General features: G+C 34.1%; 1 protein-coding gene across 4 annotated transcripts in view; it reads left to right on the top strand.

Moving 5' to 3' along the window:
• LOC110455274 (D-glucuronyl C5-epimerase-like) overlaps positions 1-24201 on the top strand; it is a 178698-nt gene that overhangs the window by 79077 nt on the left and 75420 nt on the right. For 2 of the 4 annotated variants that reach the window (XM_021505290.1, XM_021505291.1), the window contains exon 2: positions 22343-22414. The gene's annotated coding sequence lies outside the window, so the exon portion shown is untranslated. Of the gene's footprint in view, positions 1-12754; positions 12830-18717; positions 18797-22342; positions 22415-24201 lie in introns of those variants that run through there. The other 2 variants (XM_021505292.1, XM_021505293.1) reach the window with 2 other exon arrangements.

The following is a 24201-nucleotide window of genomic DNA, read 5'->3' as shown; positions in this document are numbered from 1 at the left end:
AAAATCTTTAAACGACCTCTTCTGAATAACCATGGGTCCCAGGATGTTGATACTTTGCAAGTTGCATCCTGAGATGAAAGGCTATAAAATTTGTTCAACATAATGACTTTGTTCGACTTTCAATCACAGGGGTGAAATGTTTAAAAAAAAATTAACAGGCTCTTTTGAATCAATTTTAATCATAAATACTGATATTTTGCCTGTAGCTTTATTTTAGATCACTTTTAAGGTAACAAGTGTGAGATTTATACCAGGTGAGCGATGCAGGCCCATTGGGCCTCTTGTTTTAATTTACAATTAGATATAGATCTAACACGTGATATTATTAGCTTTCTGATATTGTAAAATGACAGTTAAAGTTCATTTGAAAATACATACATGTACATTGTACTTTATTCCTATCTAAAATAACATCATTTAACCATGCATATATAGCTTTAATTATATAATAACATAGCATTAATTCACTGATTTTACCTGTACCAACAAGACACAGCTTATTTTAATTTGCAATTTTAGATCTAGATCTGACATTTTATATTATTAGCTTTCTGGTATTGTACAATGATAGTTAAAATTTATTTTAAAATATTTAAACATTGTTATTAATTCCTCCCTAAAATATATTAATTTTACCTTGTCACAACAAGACACAAATTTGTAATATACAATATTTTATTATTGCAAACTTCTAGATAAATCTTTTAAACACCCTTTGTTTTCTGTGACTGGTGTTGGCGATATTTCAAGCACATTTAAACATTATTATGATGAATTCTGCAACTTTCTGAAAACTTAGGCAGGTGTGAAGATTTGGTTGTATCTAAAGTTTAATTATATCTCAACATGTTGCTCCACGTAATTCTGGTTCAGCATTGAGTGACAATTAAACAATTGTGTCTTTTGCAAATGATTTGTCAACATTTCATTCTCATAGTTTGAAAAAGTTCATGTGATTATAATATTTGTGTATATGCTGTCAACCAATTTCAGCTCATATGGCCGGTATAGGTGAAATAGAGGAAAAATTAAATTTTGTACAAATTAAAGGAAATTAACCATATTTGTTCTAGAGCATCTTTGGACAAAGGGGACTCAAGTTTACATAAACAGAGGGTGTTGATGTTTTTTTTTTTTATATACTTTTGACAAACAATTGGCAATATGAAATTCTACAAACCATCTTTCATTAGTGCCCTATAGTTATCACAGTGTCTGTCTGTCTGTCTTTCAGCACTTTTGTTTCCGAAGATTATTTCGGGACTCCAAAAGGCCGAAATTTCTAAAACTTCACATAGTGATACAGTGTGATACATATAGATGTGCAAAAGACCAGGAGTTGCACAATTTATCAGGTGTAAGTCGAGGTCACTGTTACTAAAAATTGAAAAGTGGGGCTATACTGTCAAAAACACATTACATGACCCTCAAAAGGCCAGATTTGGTAATCATTTTGTTATGACAAATGAAGCAAAGTTGGTCATAGCCAACAAGAAGTCAACTTACCAAAGGTCAAGGTCATCTGGTCAAAGGTTAATCATAAGGCCAAGTTATGTTTATCTTAAAAAAGTTTGTCAGGATTAATTTGGGATGTCAATGCAAAAACTTATACTAAAATAGAAAAGGCTATAGCCGTGTTTACATATGGAAAGGCAATAAAGGAAATAAGTTATTTCGGACAAACTCTGAATGATTACCGCAATGTAAGCACACTTTAGTGATGACCAAATAAGCAAAAAGCTGATGAGCAATCCTAAATGCGGACGTAACCTGTAATTCTTTAAATGCGTCTGTTTTGTTAAGGCTAAAATTAAACTGGCCAGACAAATGATCACTGTGACATTTGTTTACAAAAAATAAATGCAATTAACAATTACAAATACAATTACTATATAAGGATAAAACAAATATAAGAAATAATAAAGTTAATGGCAAAAGACATTGTACAGGTAAAGGTAGCTGCGATAAAGTAGATTTTTGATGACTAGATATTTTTTTTGATATATTACGTCGTCCGGGGCAGAGTGAGCTTATGCCATGGTGCAGCGTCCGTCCAGCGTCCAGCGTCAATATTTTACTTTAAACAACTTCTTCTTAATAACCAAGAGGCCTAGGGTGATGATAATTATCCAGAAGCAAACTGGAATGAAGGGCTACTAAGTTTGTTCAAATAAATGACCTTCACCTATTTTCAAGGTCACAGGGGTCAAATATGTTAAAAACTTGAAACAACTTCTTCTGAATAACCAAAATGCCCAGAGTGATGATAATTGGCTAGAAGCATGCTGGGATGAAGGGCTACCAAGTTTGTTCAAATGAATGACCTTCGCCCATACCCAAGGTTACAGTGGTCAATATATGTTTAAATATTTAACTGATTTGTTCTGTATAACCAAAAGGTCCAAGGTAATGATATTTTTCTAGAAGCATGCTGGGTTTGAAGACTATAAACTCTGTTCAACCTAATGTCCTTGTTCGACATTCAAGGTCACAGGCGTCATATGTTTAAATCTTTTAATAAGTTTGTATGAATCAAACACTGATATTCTGCCTGTAGTTGTATTTTAGTCCACTTTTAAGATTACAAGTGTGAGATTAAAACCAGGTGAGCGATTGAGGCCCATTGGGCCTCTTGTTCTGATTTGGCCATACAGTCAGATTGAAGGAAAGACAAATATCATGGTTCATGAACTTCAGATACACTTTTAAGCTCCTCTGGTACAAACTGTCATAATCTTATGGTATAGTGAAGTGTCTGTCATAAGTCTGTCTGTCAACTTTTTCTTTAAATTACTTTTTTAAATTGAAAATCACAGGGCCCTTATATTTGGTCAGCAAGTACCTGGGATAAATACCTTGAACTTCTTTCTAATCACAGGTGTCAAAAACAGACATCAGTTTCTTAAAAACTGGTCTTGAGTCATGATATTTCATGATGATTATATTTTATTCAGTATTCCTTTGCATTGCTTTGTTTAAAAAAAAATTTTTTCAAATTGTTCCATCAAATATATGTACATGTATGTAGATATATGTAATGACAGCATACTTGTTGATAACTTTGTCGTAGTGATTGTTTTGTTAACTTTTATGCATATTGATATTTTTTTATGAAATTAAATCATTGACTGATGTAAATATGTATGTTGTTATTTATCTTCATCTTTGTATGTTTGCCTCACAACAGAAACGTATACGTCTCTGCTCACAAGTTACATTTTTTATTCCCAGCCCCTACTCAACGAAGTTTGCAGAGGATGAATAAATGGATTCGTTCTCGCCCTCCATTCCCATTAAGAAAAAGTGTTGGGTCCATTTCTGGGTACATCTAGGTAATACATGCATAATGATGGCATCAATGACACAGCTATAGGGACACTGATTAATGTGTGTAGATGCTGAATTTGACTTACATTTTAGACTCCAGTGACTTCCTTCTACATTGTACATCAGTGCACATTAAGAAAAGTTGTGTAAGTCCATATCTCAGTAACAAAAACTATTATATGGTTAATACTTAAATTAATGATGCAGGTAGGGTTGCTCTACTGAATGCATACATGCATGATGAGGATGCTTAAGCTGACCTTTCATTAAACACTTCAGTACCTTTCTTTTATTTTAAATATAAATGTAACAGGAAAGAGAATAGTGTGCTTCCACCGGGGATCGAACCCTTGATCTCCAGGTTCCTAGTTGGACGCTCTACCACTGAGCTAAAGGGAAATTCCCTCTAGCTCTAAGCTAGGAGGCGACCTTAATCCTAATGTACAATTGAACCCTGCCACACTACTCCAACCTTTTAAAATGTGTTCGCCCTCGGACACCACAACCCATGTTCTAACTCCCTGTCACTACAGGAAGGGCCACAGACACCATTTGTAACAAGAAAGAGAATAGTGTGCTTCCACCGGGGATCGAACCCTCGATCTCCAGGTTCCTAGTCGGACGCTCTACCACTGAGCTAAAGGAAAATTCGCTCTAGCTCAAAGCTAGAAGGCGACCTTAATCCTATGTACAATTGAACCCTGCCACATAAATAAACTTTAACCTTAAAAGGGAATTGCATATCTTGGTAATTGTAAACGCTGCATAGATATTAACTTTAAAAAAATGTTCAGTGTTGCAAACTAAATATATTTGTCATTATATTAGAGCAATTAAAGGTTATTTATTTGATTTGAATTATTCTGTTAGAAATATATAACCATTCACAATTGTATAATTTACCACAGAATTAAGTCTGTGAATTTACTAAATTTTGACATGGACATCTGCTATGGACTTGTCTATGAACCAGTGGATATTGATGACAGCACGTTTTTGTTGGGTTTGAAAGTATGTATGATTTTGTTTCAATTGAACATTCTTATCAAAAACTCCTGTTTCATTGGTATGGACAAAAACACATAACAGTTTACTCTGATTGACTCTAAAAATAACTTGTTAGGTGGAGGAAGTTGGTTCATATTCTTCTCTTATCTTTGACCTGTGGTAATCTTGCCTCAAAAGCCACTTCAACCTCTTCTACAAACTTAAGCTAAAATGTATATATAAGAATAAGACATGCACAGTACAGGTGATAAAGAATTAATTGTAATTGGGGTGGTGGTGGGGTGAGATTGTCATAGGGGGTAATTAGAGATTGTTAAGTTACTGCAACAAACCTACATAGATGTATGAATACATTATCTTATGATACAATTCCCTTTTCTTATTTTTTTTCACGTTTGTTTTAAATGTGGGGAAGAAAAGCTCTACGCTCTGTCAAGATTAGACTCCATTTAGTTTATAAATGTGATTATTTTCTGGACTTGAGCAAGTCTAATTGTTCTTCTTGTGCAGGCCCTTAAAATGCTTCTCGCACTGTCCCAGGCTACATCAATATTGACGGCGTCATTAATATGTTCTTGAACGTATATATTTAATTTCTGCAGTAATGAATATAAGAACCTTAAAAATGCAATAGTCAAAACGTAAACAAATAACGACATTGCGTCCGTACGGTGATCCGGATGCGGTTGGGGAGCGGTCCGTGTATATTTATGACGATCGCAGCGCAGCTTGTCGTCATAATGAGGAAACCTCTCGTATTTCAACTGCTGGCTTACTCGTTTACTAGTTGACTAGCTAGCTATTTCTGAATTAAAAGTTTGTTTCGAATTTCGGTTTTTACAAAAATGACGAAACCCAGATCATACATCACGTAAGTCTGGAATGGATTGAATACTACAAACTAACACGAAATCGCGATCGGTAAAACTAGCATAGCATGGAATGAACACACAATAGATTTGTAAACGATTGAAACAACACAAATGTACATAGAATGGAAAAAGACACTTATCAACTAGAGAAATAATACAAATGTATATAGAATTAGATTCCCAACCAGAAGTAACTAATTCTATAACTTATCAACTAGGGAAATAATACAAATGTACATAGAATTAGATTCAAAACTAGAAGTAACTAATTCTATAACTTATCAACTAGGGAAATAATACAAATGTACATAGAACTAGATTCAAAACCAGAAGTAACTAATTCTATAAAAAATAATTATGGCGGTGATCCCCTTCCATACAATTGTGTTGAAATTTTGACCAGAGTCAATTCAAACCATATAATTTCATTATGTGATATTTGGTGAAAAGGAAAGGTATGAAAATATGTTATTTGTGGGCAATGGTAGTTCAAGGTAACAGGCCAGGTCACAGTTAAACCAATATGACATGTCACTCCGACATTTATAATTACTGACATGTTAATAAAAAGGTCAAAAGTAAATACCCTTACACAAAACTTGATGAAATCAGCCTGTCAGGTTGTGTAAGTAAATATTTGTATTTGTTTAGCTTTGAAAGAAAAAGACCAGCCTATCCAATTATCTTAATAGAAATATATTTGCTTTCCTAATGAATACTGACTTTGTTGTTTGCTTTTCTTTAACATGGTACCATAACAGTGTGTATAGAAGATATAGAAGTTACATTTTCCTGTTTGAAGTGTTTGAAAAATACATGTTCGCGTCAAGTGTGTTTGTATGTAAATTGCCCTTTAACATTTGTTTGTCAATTTATAAGGTTTGAATTAAGGTTTAAAAAAAGTAGAGTAATTTACCGACCGACACATAAAAAGCAGGACTTTAAGGACTTATGGTAGAATACTGGTCATGGATCTGGAATTCAAGAACAACGTCTCGTAAAGTTGTCCCAGACGAAATGTGATCGATCACACTGTTAGAGATACTGCAGAGTATGTAATTACTAATTTGTAAATATACTGGTATGACACCTTTAATAGGTTGTCTCCCCTTGTGATCTATCACACAGCTGGGGATCCTGTGAATGTTTTGCACAAACAGGTTAGATCACATGTAAGTGATGGATTGTTGCTTGGTGGTAATTATCTCCCCTGCCATCCATCACACGGGTGGAAAATGTTATTATTACTGGTTACACTGGGGTGGCACACTAGGTAAAAATAATCTCCCTTGTGTCATGTGATCTGTCATAGGATCAGGTAGAACGAACAAGACCAACTGTTATAATATTTCTTAAATAGGGTTGAAGCGCCACATGAGGATAACCTCCCCTTGTGTCATGCGATATGTCAGGATTGCAGTAGGGAAAAAATAAACCATTGTAATGTTGTTTGTTAATTGGGGTGAAGACCCATGTAAGGATTACCTCCCCTTGTGCCATGTGATCCGTCATAAGATAATGAATATGTCTTTCACCTCATTAATGCAAGTATTTTAACAACAGGTAACAATTTCAACCTCCCCTGGTGATAGTTGACCTCTAGCATCAGGTAAGAGATCAGTAAGTACATGTGTATGCAATGCTTTAACAGATAATAGAATATAGGGATTGGTGATAGGATTGATGACACTGTCACTTCAACGCATTCACCCATGAAGACATATATGAACTCTTCCAATTCAAAGGTTGGAATTGTTCATTATGGAATTTCAGGGGTGAATGAGTTAATTACCTACCTGTAGTAGGTTAGTGACTGGGTTCCACTTTGTAGGGGTTTGTTACCTTAACCCTTTCACCACTGTAGACCACAATGGACTCATCCATATCAATGCATGGTAGAGTCCATTAAAGTTACATAGGGGTGAAAGGGTTAAGGTCAGACAACAAGTAAGTACATTTAACATGACATTCAGCATCATGATTAAAAATGAGGATTCAGTTAGATAAAGGACCATCTGTGATTGTTATTATAGTAAACATGACAAACTTCCAATGAATTTGATGAATGATATACAAAAAAAGTACACATATAAATTGTTTTTGGGCCTTGGCAATTAAAGGATGAGGTAAAATGAAATTGTTTTCATTCTCAAATTTGAACCTGGATGTAGAAAATAAATAAATTCTGAGTAACCAGGAGCGAGTTTATTACATTTAAAATCTGTACAACAGGGGGTGGGGTTATTACCAGGCATGGGCTATTTATAGGTTATCACAAGGGAATTACAAGAAGTGAGCTTATTACCAAGCATCAGTTTATTACTTGTTTTAAAATCAGTATAACTATAAGTGTAAGTGTGCTTATTGCCAGGAATATTAGCTTATTTTGGATAAAATCTGTATAAGAAGAAGGTGGGCTTATTGAAGGTTATATATGGTATGTGTGTTTCAAATATATCTCAGTCACTTAGTATCACCTGATCTATTTAAATTATTCAGCCCTGATGTTGACATCTTGTAGGGGGAATCATTAAGAATACCTTTCTTAAGTGATGAGATACTGTTGGGAATATCTTCCATTGGGTTCTTATTTGACACGTGATAATGATCGATATACATGTGTCATTAGTCTCCAGGGATTCACAGTAATATAAGGCTGCAAGTGCATTTAGAAAGCTTCTGAGTAACACTGATCATGGCTATTTGGAGGAAGAAATATATATTGTAGATTTTCGTTGATGGAAGGTATGTGGAGTTACTTTTATGCTTAACTTAAGCATTAACCCTTTCACCCCTATGTAACTTCAGTAGACTCTGCCATGCATTGATATGGATGAGTCCATTATGGTCTACAGTGGTGAAAGGGTTAAGTCATATTACTTATTAATGAGCTGTACTTATGGTTATATAACTCATTAATGACAAAACATATAGATTATAGTTTAAATATTGGTTTTCTTTAAACGACTTCTTCTAAAGAACCATAAAGCCTAGGGTTAAAGTACTAGCATTTAGGATAAAGAGAAATAATCCTTGTTTAATTAAACAATGTTCACCCCTTTTTTAGGGTCACATTTTTCAGAGGTGTTGAAAATTTCAAATGACTTCTGAAAGAAGGCATAGTTTGGAGACATGCTATGTAGTATATGTACCACATAACTTGCTGATGTGAAGGGATATCAATTCTGTTCTAGTGAATTACCTTGGTGTTGATGTACATTCTATGTTACAGAGGTCAGTTGTGCTAAATCTTCAAACAAGTTCTTAGAATGAAAACCTAACTCTAGAAGAGTGATTTTTAGCTGGAAGCTTGGAACATTGGACTGTACAGTTTGTTGAAATAAATGACCTTGAAGTACATTGAAGGTTGCAGTGATGAAATACTCATAAGAGAATTGCTTGACAACTACGAAAGGTAAAAACAACTCTTGGGTAGTCTGCTCAAAACATTCAAAGTCTAATTTTGATAGACTAAATTTATGGTCATTCAAAGATTAAGGGTCCTTAATTGCAATCTGATCAAATAACTATGTACAAGCATAGAACTTTCAAGTGGTGAAATGCTTTTATTACAATCATGAGCTGTGAGCTAGATCAGGTAACGAATCATATGACATTATTTTTCTTAAGACGTAATTCATATTTGCATGACAGTGCCCTAATATATATAGTAATGAATGCCACCCTAGAAACATGTACCTAGATAACTCAATCTCATTTGCGATTTTTCCCTTCATTATTTGATTTTAATTATTTTCATCTTGGTTATATTTAGGCATACAGAATTTACGTCACGAGAAAATGGAAGTACACAAAAACAATCTCCTGTGTGGGATCACTTAAAAGTTTTGGGTTTTGCTGCCTGAGATGACATATAGAGCTTATGATTATCAATATTCTATATTGAGATTTCCAAAATGTACTTTTTTATAATACCGTCATCCAAAATTGATAGAAAACAAATCCTTTGATGCAATTCATATCCATGCACCCAAATTAATATAAGCAGCTCGTGCCGATTTCACACTTGACTTCAACTCCAAATGATTCCCGGGTCTCTTGCCTAAGCACAGCATTCAAAGCTATTTTATTAGTTTATTCATCCATTATTGTTGGCATTCAAATTGTCCAATTTTGTCGCAGTGAGTTTTGTATGACTACACACTGAGTTGTACTGTGTAGACGTTTGCCCTGATGAGAGAAAAACGTCTGTGATTATTCATGTGGCATCTTTACATCCAATTACTGTTCAATATGATAGGTCAATAAATATTACTTCATGCTTACATTTAATAACTATTAAAGACTTGGTTTGTAAAGCATTGTTAACTTTAATCTTAATTAAAGCAAATTTTCAAAATGAGATTCTATGCTACAAAAAACCCCCAAATAGAATAATTTTTAATAAATATGTCATCTTTTTTTCAATTAGAATATATATTTTTTCAGATGTAATTATAATTTTTTAATATTTCCTGTAAATAAGGTTTCAAAATAATGAAGGGTATCGGCCTTTGACACACAAGTACAATGCCATGATGTACAAGCTTTCTTAAGTGAGCTTGTTTAAATTTAATCATAAAAAAAATGATATCTTGAAAGGATTCAAGTAATTTCAGCCTGTTGTCTTTATTTGAATAAATTTTCAATCTTCTTATCATAGTTTTTATGTTTGAATTACAAATTTTTGAAAAATAAGATAAATGGTTACTTTTAGTTTAATCTGTGTTAAACTAACCAGTCTTGAAAAAACCGTACAAAAGTACTTTTCACTTTTCATCAGTATTATTCAATGCCTATATCCAATAACTATTCAGCTAGAAAATATAAACTAATAGAATCTTTTCAGTAGGAATTACAGTAAATCTGATATAATGGATGTCAAAATAAGGTGTGAAATGTTTTCAAAATGATCTCTGACATGTACTTTGACAGAAACATATTGAATTTACTTCCAAAACTGATACATGTACTTGGTTATCATAACAATTTACAAAAAAACTGAATAACATTTGTTAGCTTTTATCATAATTCGTTTACAAAATTTGCCTTTTTCCAATACAGAAAAATTTAGTAGGCAGCTATAAGATTTATTGCGACATTTTGCATGTTTATTTTTATTAAAAATGGCTGAAATGTCAAAAAAAAAAAATGTACTAGTACTGCTACAAATAACAATTTATATTAGAGTGGTTAAGTACATATGTGATCCATTGATTTAATTATAATTCTTTTGGGGTTACATGATCATGTGAATTCAATTTGTTTATAGTGTTTTTTTCTGGAGTAAGTTGTAGGCTTATTTCATGCTCCTCAGATATGTTGTTGTAGACTTATTTCAATCTCCTCAGATATGTTGTAGACTTATTTCAATCTCCTCAGATATGTTGTTGTAGGCTTATTTCTATCTCCTCAGAGATGTTGTAGGCTTATTTCTATCTGCTCAGAGATGTTGTAGGCTTATTTCTATCTCCTCAGATATGTTGTTGTAGGCTTATTTCAATCTCCTCAGATATGTTGTCGGCATATTTCTATCTCCTCATAGATGCTGTTGTAGGCTTATAAAAATCTCCTCAGATATGTTGTTGTAGGCTTATTTCTATCTCCTCAGAGATGTTGTAGACTTATTTCAATCTCCTCAGATATGCTGTTGTAGGATTATATAAATCTCTTCAGATATGTTGTTGTAGGCATATTTAGATCTCCTCAGAGATGGCGTAGAGTTGTTTCAATCTCCTAAGAGATGTTGTTGTAGACTTATTTCAATCTCCTCAGAGATGTTGATGTAGGTTATATAAATCTCCTCAGATATATTGTAGACTTATTTCAATCTCCTCAGTGATGTTGTTGTAGGCTTATATAAATCTCCTCAGATATGTTGTTGTAGATATAGGCATATTTAGATCTCCTCAGAGATGCCGTAGAGTTGTTTCAATCTCCTAAGAGATGTTGTTAGCTTATTTGAAAATTCTCAGAAGTTGGTGTAGACTTATATCAAGATCCTCATATGTTGTTTTAGGCTTATTTCCAAGTCTTCAGAGATGTAAACAATGAGTCAATAGTATTTTTTGATGTATAATTTTTGTGTTTATTGATTAGGAGAAACATAGTCCAGCACAATTTGCCTCTGAAATCTGGACTTGAACTAGTACCTACCAACTCACTGGATTCAGACAAACTAGGTCACAGCATTGCTGTTTATGACAAGGGAAAGATCTGTTCCAGATATAATAGCCTAAAGAAAAAGGTCCATTTCAGAGCCAAAAAACTATATATATTAGCTAAACCAGACCTAACATTATGTGAAAGTTATAGCCATGTTTTTCTCTGCATACAAGCGAACAGAGGAAGTTGTGAGTAAAATTTCTGGCTCTGTGTATATCCACCTTGGGGATCGTAGTCTAACATTTGTACTGTCATGTCTGGTATGTCAGGAGCGTGCCCCCAAATGTCAGTAACGGAAACCCAGTCTGTCCTAATATACTTCACACATGTTGAGAGTGATCGTGGAGTAAATAATCTACTTCATATTATATACATTAGGGAGGGTTACACAATAACGTGAAATACAACACATAAACAATACCACTCTCTTAGCTATTACTGATCATATGTGTATAACTCATTCACCCCCGAAATTTTATAATGAACTATTCCAACCTTGGAATTGGAAGAGTTCAAATGTGTCTTCAGGGGTGAATGAGTTAACATAATAATAATATGGGTGGTGATCAGGTGGGGCAGTGGATAGCACACACTTGCCTTTCCCTAAGGCGTCCGGGGTTTGATTCCCCAATCAGATGTGAAAAGGTTTGGGATCACCTGCCCGACAGAATCTTGTTCTGTCCCAATCTGGATTAATGGACAATTAACAGTGCAAAATACATGCATGTTTACTGCAGAAATAGGTTCGAAAGGAAAACTGAAAAAATAGATATTGACTAGGACACCTGGAGAAAACTAATTTAAATATCAAATATGGCCAAGGGTAAATGTTAAATTGTCTATCATGTTTCATTTCATCGTGTATTACATTTTTATAGTGTGACAAATAAGAATAAACACTTGTAAATTGATAGACTTTGATGTTCATCAATCATTTATGTGGTGATCTAACCACAAAATTATATCATCAATACGTCTATGCATGCATGTACCTGAACAACATGTATATAAATCACCTGTTTATGGTAATGATTTATACATAGCTATACTAATGTAGAATACAGGTATCTGCTGCATCTGCATATCATTACCTGTATCAAATCAAATTGACAGGTAATTTTTATGACTTACGATGCAAGTTTTGATGTGTAGAAATGTCACATTCGCCGATATAAATCGTACAATTGTATATCATTATTTACCGCTATCTTTCTGGAATAGACCATAGTGTGAATCCAGAGGCACTGATAGGTACGGTAATAGATACATACACATCTGATCGACCAGGTAGAGTCTGCTGTTATTACGAGCTTTGTACAGTGCTATAGACGGACACTATTAATAGCCTCGGCCCCTTTAAATCATTTAAGCTATAGGCTCGCCTGTAAGTTTGTAGTGCGAACACACAGGTAAACTACACAGGTAAATCAACATGATCAACAGGTCATCAACTACAGGTAACGCTTCATTAATGTAACACATCAATGTCCAATCTTAATTCAATCAAACTGTTTGTAAGATGTTCTGAGAATTAATTCATTAGATCTTTTGTTATAGGTTTTGTCAAAGTAATTAATGACAGGGTAATTAATGGCAAAATCATCCGTGTTGAAAGATAGGAATTATAGGATGAGTAATGACATTTTTTTTTCATTTTTAAAATTAATGTATTTACCTGCATATACAAATGTACATTAAACAGGGTTACCTGTCGTTTATAAAGTCCATCTATCTATCTATCTAAAACTCCATGTCTCATTCTGTCTATTACAGTTATCAATTTATCCTCTCCTTCGTCCCTCTCACCACAGTTTTATCCCTCTATCCATTATACTCTCTAACTTTGTACATGTTTCCATCTTTTTGTTTACATTCGATCCATCACTTCTATACAGGAATATGTTATCATCTAAATATACATTAATAGGTACCTGTATGATTACCTGACATCTTTTAATCCTAAAGGTTAACCCTTATCCATCTGTATACCCATTGGTCTACCCTGATGTATCTATATATATACCCATAGGTCTACCCTGATGTGTCCATGTACCCATAGGTCTACCCTGATGTACCTTAAGATACCCATAGGTCTACCCTGATGTATCTTTATACAGATAGGTCTACCCTGATGTGTCTATGTACCCATCAGTCTACCCTGATGTGTCTATATACCTATAGGTCTACCCTGATGTACCCAGATACCCATAGGTCTACCCTGATGTATCTATGTACCCATCAGTCTACCCTAATCCATTTGTATACCCATAGGTCTTACCTGAAGTATCTGATATACCCAGATAACCATAGGTCTAACCTGATGTATCTATATACCCATAGGTCTACCCTGATGTGTCTATATACCTATAGGTCTACCCTGATGTGTCTATATACCTATAGGTCTACCCTGATGTGTCCATATACCTATAGGTCTACCCTGATGTGTCCATATACCTATAGGTCTACCCTGATGTACCCAGATACCCATAGGTCTACCCTGATGTGTCCATATACCTATAGGTCTACCCTGATGTGTCCATATACCCATAGGTCTACCCTGATGTACCAAGATACCCATAGGTCTACCCTGATGTATCTTTATACACATAGGTCTACCCTGATTTATCTTTATGAACTGATAGGTCTACCCTGATGTGTCCATATACCCATAGGTCTACCCTGATGTGTCTATATACCTATAGGTCTACCCTGATGTATCTATATACCCATAGGTCTACCCTGATGTACCCATATGCCCATAGGTCTACCCTGATGTATCTATATACCTATAGGTCTACCCTGATGTATCTATATACCCATAGGTCTACCCTGATGTACCCATATGCCCATAGGTCTACCCTGATGTATCTATATACCCATAGGTCTACCCTGATGTACCCAGATACCCATAGGTTAATGCTGAAGTTGATCCATAGATTAATCCTGACATTTTAAAATGTAGGAAGTCATTTGTCTATTACTCCAATTCTATCATCCCTGTAGAACTCCCTGCTGCATGTATTCTGATTACTGGCTGTTTTCAATAACATCTAGATTTCTTAGCTTACAAGTGGTGATCTTAATGGCATTGAGAGTATATACACATATTTATTTTCTAAATTAGATCACAGGGTTTAAATAAAATAAAAGCGTTCCTTTCCACCATACTGTTTATCAACATCATCCATATAAATTGCAAGATCAAGAAATATATCATTAATTATTTATGATGTAAGAAACGTGTAATTAATTAAAATGGGAGCTTCCGTTGTTTCATTCCAATGATTATAAGCATTTATTATCTGTAGATGTCATGGATAAAAAGCCATTTCAAAATTGGAAGACTTTTATTTTTATTCTTAAGGGGATATGGTATTCTTAAGGGGATATGGTACAATATAAGGCACTGTTGTGGAACGATATTGCTTCTTGTGTGGCAGATTTTGACTTGGTCAATCAGCATCGATTAAGTTTACATCTCAGTTGTTAGAGCACTCGTCTGAAATTTGGAGGACCTGAGTTCAAATCTATTGGTGACCGTTTTGCATGTTACAGACTGTACTTTGTGTTCTAAGCAAGGGAAAATCCAAGCCAGGAGGTAATGTACAATCGTTTTTGTGTAGAGAAAAGACCTTGAAAAATTAAAGGAGGCATACAAGTTAATTAGTTCGACTAGGTGTACCGAGGTAATTGTTGATGAACTGAAGTAGCTCATTTGGCAATGTAAGACATTGATTTGTTTAAAGTTCAGAGGTCTGAGGTTTGAATCCTAGCCTGACTTGTTACTTATTCTCTTGTTTTATCATACATATGTAACATAAGGTCATTGATTCAGCCGACTGTTAAACTAGAAGTAAAGATGTCCACAATTTATATTTACATATTATTGATCTATTTCACCTGTGTGGTACAATAAAACTTTAACAGATCCTTCTCACCTGGCGCTCCTTTCAGGTAAGTTTTAACTTGTTAGCGTGTACCTGCCTACACCTGGCGAGGGATTCTCATGCAATTTACCTGTATGTGCTACCTGTACATTTTACTTCTTATCACAAACCCTATAACTGAACCAGACATGTCATCTTATATATAGGAATACTTACAAAGAATCAAATTGCTGTATATACACTTATGTGACCCAGATACCTTGAGAAGTTGTGGAATAAAATTTCACCGCAATATGTGCGGTTGGATTTCGAAAAAGAAATTAAAGAGCTACTGCCGATGGGAAAATCTGAGTACCTAAAAGTGTGTTGAACTTTTAGATGAAATTACATATTTAAAAAATAAAACCTTTTTATATACAACATTTCTAAATTTAGGGAAGTATATAAATATTGGCCTATCCTTGCTTGAAAATGCTTTACATTTTTATCATGTAATATGATATATCTTGGATGATGTCTCCCAAACATAGGTATATTCTATTGAGGAGTGACACATTCTCCATTTAGTAATCCTGTGTTTGTTTTGAAACAGGTAAAAAAAGTTTTAATTGTTTTGTAAACAGATGTTCATACTTTTGTTAAAAAATGAGTTTTACAATATATAGGTCTGTTATTTGAGGTAGGGTTTTTTCCCCCGGAGAAGATGGCATGTCTTACTGAAATATCACGGTACAGGCGTGTCCAATTACTGTCTGTAAAGTACATGCTATTGACTACTGTAACAAAATAAACAGCCCACAACACATGTATACTTCTGTTAGAAATTACTGCTAGGTCAAGCAAGACGAAAACCTGAGTTCAAAATTTGTTCGACAGATAGACCAATTAAATGTGTAAATTTTCCTCAACAGTGTTCATGTTCATGCAGTAAGGAATTTTATGTACAGATTTCCTGACTACTTGTACAGTGAAGTGAAGAATTTTCTTGAATATTTTTTGTGTTCAAACTATTATTGACAGTTGACATGGAACACATCAATGTCTGTTCAAATTGGTACAATGTCTATTGGTCCATGCGCTTTGCACACTGAACTTGCTGCAATACTTGAAATAGAGATCTAAGGATTTAATTCTTTCTTTATATTTTTGGTTAGTAAACAGGAAATGCATACAATAGTATTCTAGGTCTGTGCACATATATGTTTATCTGGTATTTTAGGAAGATATTCCATCTACATGTATATATATAGTGAAGTATTTCTTTGACTAACTCACCTATCTGGAACACTGTTTATGTTGAAGTATAAGATTTGGTGTCATTGGCAGTTTATTTCTGTGTATTATATCTTCAGTGTCATTGTACCTAATCTATAGGATATTGTATCTGGATAATATTGATCACATGATGAGGAAACAAAACATCATGTTTCCTTCATGTGCTCGAGTTTCCCTGCTCATATTTCCTCTTTCAAGGATACTGGAGGAAAATGGGCAAGAAATATATCACAGCTGTGTAACAGGTGACTTAAGCAGATGACAACAACTATTGTGTTTATAATCTATTTTAGTATAAGATTAAGTAAGCCCCTATGTGAAGGAAACATTATTATTTGTTTACCTCAGTTGATCATGTTTCGTTCAGGCTTCACCCTCATGATCACTGTTTATCTTTAACTCATTCACCCCTGAAGACACATTTGAACTCTTCCAATTCAACGGCTGGAATAGCTAGTTCATCAAGAAATTTCAGGTGTGAATGAGTTAAAGGGTGTGTGAGCAAGTTCAGACATTGGATTCGTAACAAGGACTTACAATTATAGAAATTGCTTATATTGGGAAAATCCTTAGGATAGGTATCTCTTGTGTGCACCTTATTGTAGGAGAGATAACTTTAGAACTTGTCACTTCTACATATACATGTATATATTCTAATAAATAAGACAAAGACAATGTTATTTTAATGTATATCATACTCACCAACTTTTTAAAATTTCCATTGGGGAGATTATATGTTCTCAGAATAAAAGTAATAAATAAAATGAGTGTATACTCCCTAGAGAAAAAATAAGAATCAAATTGACATCTTTTGAGCTGTTCTTTCAGATGAAATCATCAGATCTTTGAAAATAGGAATAGTTTAGAAAATTCACTGGTTGAAAGTGCTGAAATTTAGGGCATATGGTATATAATTGTTACTGCACCAACCATATCAGGTACAGATCTTAGTTTATGATATACTCTAATTCATATCTCTTAAGTGATTTTCTGGGTCATAAATATAATTTTAAACTTGCATTCTTATCATTGTTTTATCTTTTAAACTAGAAAGTATCATCATTAAAGAAACAAATGACTTTAATGATTCTTTTAACCTCACAAGTTTCTTTGTGTGCAGTTCAAGAATTACAATGTCTGTAGACTGTCTGTAAATGACATTTTTTAAGAGATAAGTTGACTTTTGATATTTTTAAGGATAAGCCGGGAGACTAACTGACTCCAAATCTCTCAGTGTTATTACCAAACCACTGAACAAGCCTACATTAGCAGCATCGTGGCAGGTATTTAAACCTGGAAACTTCACCGATTATTGTCAACGGCCCTGATTTATGGTAACACAAATACAATATTATTTTGTTCAGTTAAAACTAGCTGTGTCGCTATAATTGAGCTGTGTCAGGGCGTAAAGGGAGAGTCTACGAATAATATGAGACAACATACATGTTTATATCTATATATGTTAATATTATGAACACTGTTTGATACAATGACTTCTGGGTATGTAGTCCTACTTCGATAACATCTTTCACCTGTCTGACGGTTTGTTATAATAGTCAGGAAGTGATCGCTGGATATGTACCTGGACAGGTAAATTAATTATCAGATAAAAAATACACATTTGTTTAAGTGTCATTCAGATTCATATTGTACATCCTCTGATAGACACATTAATTGTAACATTTCTGTATAAAAAATGTGATACAATACAGACAAAATGATATCATTTATATTCTATGTATATGCCTGTCATCGGACATCACAGGTAGGTGTTGACTCACCTGTCCACTATTTACAGGTAGACATGTAGACAGGTAGACTGACCTAAGCTTGCAGGTCACACCTACTCAAAGGTCAAGCTCATCTAGGTGATAATTGGGGGTCATTAATTTCCGTAGTGTTTATTTATATCATCAGTTAGGGTAATTAAAATTCCTAATTGGAACTAATGATAGATAATTAGCTTTGATTTGGACCGAATTCTGTCAGAATGGTTAGCACATACCTTGATCACCCTGTCCAGGTGTTACCGATACCGGTAGGTATATGGTACAATGTACAGTTAGTTTATAAAGGTGAGGCAAGTTTTGTTATTTTCCATATAAACCAGCACCTTGCATTTACAGATTACCAGGCAACGATAAAACTTGTGGAATCTCCTGTTGGTTTTAGCTCATTGTGACTAGTGTAGCTAATATTCTGTAGCAAGTACATGCAATCAGAAAGGAACCTATCGTTTGACTTACGACATAATTAAACCAGGTATTTATTAATTAACTTTCAATTATATAAAATGTGTACTTTTAACAGATACACTGTTAATTTTGCATTAAATCTTAGTATGTTAAGTTAAATGATTGTGTTTAATAGCATCTACACTAAAAAGGTTCTCCAGGAATATTTGTGCAAAAAATATGTATATCAATATATTTGTGTTCCAGTCTTTGCTAATTACAGAAATTGTACAGTTAATTAGCGAATAATTAATATGTTTTTTGATTGCAATGCATTTCAAATGCCCTAAGTGTTAATTATTTAGATTTCCTGGATGAATATACTATATACCTTTATGGTATATTTTTAATGAACATTTGTGTCAGTTTCTTTTTTTTAATGCATCTACTATATTGTACAATAAACGGAAATATATTTTAAAGTCTGCTGAAAATAATTTCATAAATATTTATTAACTGTGGTCATATATATTACCTAGATATGAATCTTCACCTGAAAAACATTTCATTATTATTTGTTTATAAAACTTCAAATGTAATATTTTGTTGTGTACTGGCTGAAAGTAACATCTGTCTTTACAAGGACACCAAATATGACAGGGGTCAATAGGTCAAGCTGACTTATACCAGTACTGACACTGTCATTGAAAAACAATCAATTAGTTTTGACAGAGTTATTCCTCTTCTTGTCATGTTACTTTACGGTAAATCTTTGGTTGGCAGCTTGACGTCTTTTTATACTCTAGCCAGAAACAAACTGCTAAAGTTAACTTTTATCTCAAAGAAATACAGATACCTTATAATTCTCCTGATCATGTTTTTCCCCCTGGACCATAGCTTAAGTGACTTAATTTTCCGACTATTGCAGGGTAAAATTTCATCGTAGCATAAGAAAACCATTATGTCTTCTTGAAATATTAATCCAATCACGTTTACTTGATATCCCAAAATGTCAAGTTTGTCTTCTTATCTAAAGTGAAATCAATATTTGTGTACTTTGTCGTGATTGGCGTGGATTATATCGTTGAAACTGCACTATAGTGTTGCACCTCGAGGTATTTTAACTATTTTAATGGACATTTTCTTTGTCAATTTATCAGATGTTCCTTGGGCTCTGCACATAAAAAACGGACTGAATGTGAAAAAAAATCCACATACACTGCATATCTGAGCCCAAGTGCACCAATATTTACTTGCACTTTAGAAATCTTATGGATATAAGATTTAAATGTACAAGTCATTTCTTATGATTAAGTGTTACATACTTTGACCGAGGACCGAGCCAGGGAGATCGATCGACTCTTGTAAGGCTGAGTGGTGTATTCTAATTGTTGCATACTTTCCTTTAGGTCTGAGTCACACAGACTCTTGAAAGGAAAGAGTGGTACATCTAGATCTGTTGCCATGACACTGAATTGTATTGGTTTTGACCTGGATATGGGTGGAACAAACATTAACCTTGGACTTAGCAATACATTGATTGACTTAGAAATGAATGGTTCATAATTAAACCTAGAACTAAGTGATACATAATTTGACTTTTATTAGGACTTTGTGGAACTGAGTACTTCAGACTTTGTCTAGGAATTTGGGGGACTGAGTACTACAGACTTTGTGGGACTGAGTGGTATAGACTTTGTCTAGGACTTTTTGGGACTGAGTACTACAGACTTTGTCTAGGACTTTGTGGGACTGAGTACTACAGACTTTGTCTAGGACTTTGTGGGACTGAGTGGTACAGACTTTGTCTAGGACTTTGTGGGACTGAGTATTACAGACTTTGTAGGACTGAGTACTACAGACTTTGTGGGACTGAGTACTATAGACTTTGTGGGACTGAGTATTACAGACTTAGTGGGACTGAGTGGTACAGACTTTGTGGGACTGAGTGGTACAGACTTTGTGGGACTGAGTATTACAGACTTTGTGGGACTGAGTGCTACAGACTTTGTGGGACTGAGTGTTACAGACTTTGTGGGTCTGAGTACTTCAGACTTTGTGGGACTGAGTGGTACTGACTCTGTGGGACTGAGTATTACAGACTTTGTGGGGCTGAGTGCTACAGACTTTGTGGGACTGAGTACTTCAGACTTTGTGGGACTGAGTGGTACAGACTCTGTGGGACTGAGTATTACAGACTTTGTGGGACTGAGTGCTACAGACTTTGTGGGACTGAGTACTACAGACTTTGTGGGACTGAGTGGTACAGACTTTGTGGGACTGAGTATTACAGACTTTGTGGGACTGAGTGGTACAGACTTTGTGGGACTGAGTATTACAGACTTTGTGGGACTGAGTATTACAGACTTTGTGGGACTGAGTACTACAGACTTCGTGGGACTGAGTACTACAGACTTTGTGGGACTGAGTATTACAGACTTTGTGGGACTGAGTATTACAGACTTTGTGGGACTGAGTACTACAGAATTTGGACTGATAGTATGCACAGGGTGTCATATGATTATCATTCTTAAGTATGAACAATAAATTAATCTAAAGTAAACACATACTGCTGTGCTAGACATTACTGGTAATGTATTGCTTTGACAGTTACATACATGATTAATTCATACTTACAATTTTAATGTGTTTACCAAGTAGAATTATTAAAATGCAAAACAGCACTCATAGACTCCATTCAAATTATTTTTTTATGGTACAAAATGCATTTCAATGGCATCAAATTGACCTGCAACAGAAATATGATGGTTAAGAAAAGATTGAAATTTGACAGTGTCTGAAGATTTTGATAATAGGCATTTTAACTGAAAGCTGTCAGGACCAAGTATGTATTATAGATATGTTGATGCAGGATTTTAGGTTAGGTCTCGGCGACGGATTATTTATGCATTTTTCTAAAGGGCTTTGTGTAGAATATAAGTATCATAAGTCTGAGTTGTACAGTAAATTGAAAAGAAATGATATAGCAGGTCACTGGAATATATTAGCTTCGTAATAAAAATAATGAAAAGAAAATGCAGTGCACATCGTCTAGGTAAATACAGGAATATTTAGGGTGACTAATCCTCCGGGCTGTTGGTAAAATAGACCTGGTTTACCTGGAGAAAAAACTTAAATCTTTAAACAGATGTACTGTGGATCTACCCTTGAACGTTTTTAATATTTCTTATTTAAGTTTAAAATTTTAGTGAGTATATAACAACACTTTAAGCAGTTTCACGATATCAATTAATTGTGATGTACAATAGTCTTGGTCCTATCAACCTTTTTTTTTGCCTGTCTTATATATCACCCTGTAGGGTTTCTGGGAACCTTGATATAAACAGGCTTTGACCTACAAACGTTTTATACTGTTAAATATGTTCTTCTTTATAACTTTTTCAAATTGCTAACTTACTTTTACCTGAATAAACATTCATTCATTCACTCCTTGTTCGTTTTCATTAATAGCTTGATTCATCTTATTAATTGATTTTACTTTCTTTTTTTCACAGATAAATTTCATTTTGTTAATTCATTTATTTTTATTCATTCATTCATCTGTCTATTCACACACAGTTAGTTCTCATTTATATGTGTGCATATTTTTTCAACCTAGTTTCTTTGATTTCAGGTTAGTTGTGAGCGACTTACGTGGATTCATACATCACAACCATTGTAAAACCTTCAGTGCCAGCCAAGTAAGGTATTTATACAATGTTTCTTATTTCTACAAGATCAGGCAATCCTTATACGTCTGCAATTCTATTGAAATGAAAATTGACAACCAGTACAGTAGAACCAGGTACCATTGTAAGATTGACATGAACAATTTTTATTTTTTATTTTGCAAAACCAAGATGCAATCATTTAAGGTTTGATTTTTCACCTTCATTGTTTGTATTATGTATCAAGTGACAACTTGAAAAGAAAGAATATTCAATTTTCTACAAGCATATTTATGAACCATTTACTTGTTGATTTCGCAATATGAATAGAATATTGTATGGCAGTCCTTTATGATATCGATTATTGAATTCTCTTTGGCCTGTGTGGTATATACAGTTAACAACCTCATATCAGTGTGACATGAAAATTTGTTTCCCTGAGTACAACATTGGGGTTTAAGTGATGAATACGAGGTTCAACTGTTGGATTCTCTTTTAGTTTCTTAAGTCACATGTTGCGCAGCTTCCATCAGCAAAATGTAAAGATTTTTTAAGCCTCTCAGCTGTTTCTCTGCCTTGATCATGTCGATTAAAGAATACAGTTAAATTTTGGGAATTGTAACAATGTAATTGTAACTAAACAGAGTAACAGAAAGTAAATTATTAACGCAAGATGTCAATTAAACAGGTTTGGATTTGTATGCGACCTCACTCTCGGTTGTCCTCCGTCGAAGCATTGCTTCATAGTAACCCATCAATAGTGTCCCTTTAAGGGAGCCCTGGATTGTTATCCTGTGGACAAACGCCTCCACGGGGTGGTCTTCAGGGAGCAAATATTGGCACACTTCTCGGCTTAGTGTTCTTAGAGATTTATACTAACAATAAACGGCCAGTGGTTCCAGTCCAATACTGTATACTCTTGAAATCTTGACGGGTAATGACAAACAAATATTTGGTTATATACAAACTTCTCCGGTCAGTAAGGTTGAGAGTTTGTCTTCACTTTATCATTGGGAAGTTATTGTAAAATCGTCCAAATTCACGGCGAACCTGCGAAAGTGTTAATGTGTATTTTTCCAATCGCTTTTCAAATTTCAATAATAAGATCTTGTTATTCAATAACTTACAAAGATGGTGTGATGTTTTTCTAACAGATTTTGAGAAGATTGTTTACCTGTTTTTATGTTAGTGCGAGTATTACTTCAGTGGTAATTGGTTTTGGTATGAGAGGGGGATTAAGGTTATGTAAAAACCTTTCAAACAGATCTCTCACGTTGTGTGTCCTTCGTAAATATGATAAAGCTTAATCAATATTTCTTTGATTTTATAATCTGTAAAAGCTACATTACATTGACACCTTTAGCCAGTGTACCAGGCTTGCTGTTTGGTGAAATATCTTACGATTCTCTGATAATTTTGTTAATATTATAAAAATTGAAAAAATACATATCTGGTATTTTTTGGTGTTCAAAATAAGATAATAAAAATGAAAAGTGAAACTTTGCAATATAAAATTCAAATAAGAAAAGTTAATTTAGAAAGTTTTGTCAAAAGTGTCATGAAAATTTAAATGATGCTTGACCAAGGAAATGTTAAGCCTATTTCTGATACAACAAGAGCTACATAATAGTGTATGTGTTTCATTAGCTGAATGACCACTCATAGTATCAACTGTCCGGCTACATTGTATCCTGTCGACGGGCCTAAAAACAATATTTGACCACCAAACATTTGCTAGTGTCAGTGAACGGGATTCATATATTGACCCGTTTGAATAAGGATTGAATAATATATCAGCTCACAATGAAATTTGGGTCAAATCCTG

This window comes from Mizuhopecten yessoensis, unplaced genomic scaffold (assembly GCF_002113885.1).
Source record: "Mizuhopecten yessoensis strain PY_sf001 unplaced genomic scaffold, ASM211388v2 scaffold8195, whole genome shotgun sequence".
In the NCBI taxonomy this organism is placed as follows: Eukaryota; Metazoa; Mollusca; class Bivalvia; order Pectinida; family Pectinidae; genus Mizuhopecten; species Mizuhopecten yessoensis.
Note: the sequence above shows the minus strand (reverse complement) of the source record. Positions and strands in the feature narration are given on the sequence as shown.